The sequence below is a fragment of the Oryctolagus cuniculus genome, chromosome 12 (assembly GCF_051225735.1).
Source record: "Oryctolagus cuniculus isolate XC-2025 breed Fujian yellow rabbit chromosome 12, ASM5122573v1, whole genome shotgun sequence".
In the NCBI taxonomy this organism is placed as follows: domain Eukaryota; kingdom Metazoa; phylum Chordata; class Mammalia; order Lagomorpha; family Leporidae; genus Oryctolagus; species Oryctolagus cuniculus.
This window is the reverse complement of record NC_142878.1, coordinates 19,292,596-19,296,483: the sequence shown is the minus strand read 5'-3', so window position 1 is coordinate 19,296,483 and position 3,888 is coordinate 19,292,596.

Below are 3,888 nucleotides of genomic sequence, written 5' to 3'. Positions count from 1 at the left end.
GCCTACTATTTTTTATGTTAGTTCTTATCTCTTAGCTCAGCCTAGCTTATGTCCAGGGTGAAAGCCGTATTTCTATCAGGAGTTCTACTCGAGTTGATGATTCACCTCCTCTCACGATGGCAGCTCATTTGTCTGAGTTCCTGATTTTGCTCACTTCCACGTCTCACTGATTTTCCCTGGTTTTCCCCAGACCTGAGTCTCTGAATCCTCTGTGTGCATCCCTGAGACAAACAGGATCTACCTGCTGGGATCACCTCCAATTACTGCTCTTCCCTCTTTCCCAGCAGGCACAAGCTGTTGGCCCCTGCTCTAACCTTGACTTAGAGGATTCTAGTTCCACCTGTCCTTTTTCCTTCATCTAGGGTACTGGTATCAACAGGTCCCATGACAGCCCACATTATCCCGCTCCAGCTATGAGATTCACACCCTAAAATGACCCTTTTCAGGCCTCTTTCCCTGTTGTGAAGCTCTGTGTGGACACAGACACTTCCTGGCCTGGAGGTTGCCACACTCATACAAAATAACCAGGTTCCACATTGCACACAATCCTGATCATCTTCAGTTTCTAATCACATCTCTGGTTTTTTTCCTCCTGGTGTAAAAATTTCCTTTTTCCCCTATTCTTTGATATTCTTCAAGGCTGTGTCTTTGCCCGATTATTCTTTCTAAGCACTCATGTCTTCAATATTTACCTACTCTTACTTACCTTAGTAGGCTTGAATAGAGTTTATTTATAGGTTTACTTATCCAATCTTGACTCTGCTCTGTGCTCCATCCCCACATTTCCGGTTGTCTCTGTACATCTCATTTGGTTGTTTCCCATCAATTTAATTCCCATATGTCTGAACCCAACACCATCATCTGCTACCATCCTACCCCATCTGCTCCCTTTCCAGCTTCCCCCATCTCTGTAAATGGCACAACATTTTCCTAATCTCTGTAATGACACCACATTTTCCAAGAAATCGTGAAATTACATCTGACTTATTGCTTTCAACCCTTCAGTGGATCCTACTTTTTCTCCTCTAAAAATAATGCCATGGGAGACTTCTGTTTGAAAAGTGGACTGTAAAGTTGTGTTGATTTCTTCTGCTTTCCGAGACATCACGAAGATGCCAGAAAGGTACGTTTTCAAAGGCAAAAATGTGTACTGGAAAGGGAGTAGAGAAAATGACAAGTTGAAAAATAGATGACTAAATGATAATTGGCTTAGAAAACCTGGAAAAGCTAAACTGGAAGCCATGAGCAAAAAGATCCTAGAAGCATCCCAATTTTTATGTTGCAGAAATCTCAGTGACCCAGAAGTTGGAGGCATTCAGTACATGAAGATGTAGCAGGAAAGGAGGGCTAAAGAGAAGAATAATTGGAAAGGCTTTCTTAATGCAGTTAGACTCCTAGCTGCAGTTCCCCAATCCTCCCCACTCCAGACAAACGTTAGAGGTTACTTCTCTAAGCAGTGGATTACTGGCCTGGGAATACCAGTAATTGTTGCAGGTGGCTGCTGTATCAAATATGGGATGATCAATTAGAAGTTTATACATTGAGGTCAGAGACCATGGTCTCTTTTCTTTTTCCAAAGCTCAAGCTTCTTTGAGACAGGCAATGGAGACTTACTGAGAGATATTATCATGGGGGACTATTTTTTAAAAGCATTAGAGTACAATAAATATAAGTGTGCATTGTTAAACTATACTAAGGCCAAGCTTTCTTTGAATTCAGATACCACTTTACAAATGTCTTTGCCATTTTAGTATGAATATCAGATATCCCTGCATAATGGTGCAAAAAATCCAATATTTATATTTTCACGTGTTTGGATTCTTGGGAAGTAGTTCTACATTATGTGTTTAATACGACTCACTGCCAACCCTTTTAAATACCATCCTTCCTCAAACTGTGCATATTTAAGACCAATATTTCCTTGGTCCTAGGCCAGATATCATTTAAATTAAAAAAAAAAATAGATAATGTTGCCTAGGTTGTTGGGATGTCTGATTTTTGGACTAGTAACTAACTCTACGTCTATTTAGCAATGGCATTGCTCCATCCCTTCATTCCCATAAAGACAGAATGGTTATAGCTCAAGCATAAAGCTCGTTTGGTCAAAGACAAGCTGTTGTTGGCACAAAAGGATTCTGGTTTGCTGAATGAAGCAGTGAGAAAGCAGGGAATTCTGGTAATTGATTTGTCTTGAGAAATACCAAACTTTACCCTCCAGTTCAGCGAGAGACAGAGCTCGGGTGGTAGCTGTTTCCCCGGAATCTGAACATTATCTCGTTGGAATTACCTGTGTTGGAGGGACTCAGCAGCTTTAGAGCTGAGCACACTTCCTCATTTGTAATCCTTGCCTTGAATAGCTTTCTTGCAGTTTTAAATTTTGTCTGATAACAGGAGAAAAATTATTGATGTTAAACTACGCGAGAGAGTAAGATAATAGATCAGTCCCTTGCTCTTTATCTGTAGAACACAGTATTCTGCTGCAGGTGGTAGCTTCTATGTAAGGTCAGGGAATATATCAGATCCCCCAGACAGGAGCTGAAATATGACCTCTTCAGCGTGACCAATGGCCCAGGGTCTGGGAGCCTGTTTACTGGTTACAATCACGTTCCAGAGGCTGCTGCTGTACTACAGTGATTGCAATCCACAAATGATTTGTGAAGAGCGTTGTCTGAGCATGCTGGAGCTACAGCAATTTATTCTGCTTCTTTCTCATCTGCCCTATTTCATTGAGGTGTAGTTTACAAACAACACAATGCATACATTTTAAATATCCATCTCAACAAGCTTGGACAGATTCATACACCTGGGTGACTCTCACCTCAGTCAACGTACAGAATATTATAATCACTGCGGAGTCCCCTTGTGCCTTTTCCTAGCCATTCTTCTTCCCCATCCCATGCACCTTTGGCCTCACATCACCCCTGGTTGATGTGCTGTTGTCCGCATACATGAAGTTTGCTCTTTCGGGAGTTTCATGAGATAACATGTTAGACACTTTTTGTGTCTAACTTTTTGTGTCTATGGCTCAGCATGTTTTGAGATTCATCCATATTGATGTATGTGTGTGCAATTACTCATTTTTGGTATTATCATATTTTATCATATGAATATACTGTAATTTGTTTATTCATTCACCTGTTAATGGGGTTGCTTTAGCTATTATCATTGGCTGTTCTGACCAGAGCTGCCATGAAGATTCGTGTACAAGTCTCTATGTGGACACAGGCTTGATTCCGTTTGAGTAAATGCCTAAAAGTAGAATTGCAGAGTCAGATGTTGAGTGTATATTCTACTTTTTGAGAAATTGCAACTGATTTTCAAAGTCATTGTACTATTTTATGTTCCTACTGTCAGTTGCTCTATATCTTGTCAACATCTGATATTTTCAGCCACTTAAATTTAGTTATTTTAATGAATTTGTAGTGTTATCTCATTGTTATTTTAATTTTCATTTCAATTTGTTTATTTTAGACCCATCTACTCTCTTGGGTGAAGTATCTATACAAATCCTTTGCCCATTTAAAATTTTATTTTCTTGGGGCTGGCACTGTGGCATAGTGGGTAAAACTGCTGCCTGCAGTGCCAATATCCCATATGGGCACCGGTTCGAGTCCCAGCTGCTCCACTTGTGATCCACCTCTCTTTTGTGACTTGGGAAAGCAGTAGATTATGGTCCAAGTCCTTGGGCCCCTGCACTCACATGGAAGCCCCAGAAGAAGCTCCTGGCTCCTGGCTTCAGATTGGCTCAGCTCTGGCCATTGTGGCCATGTGGGGAGTGAACCAGTGTATGGGAGACCTCTCTCTCTCTCTGCCTCTGCCTCTCTATAATTCTGTCTTTCAAATAAATAAATAAATCTTTCCCAATTTTAGTATATGTGCTGCTGAAGT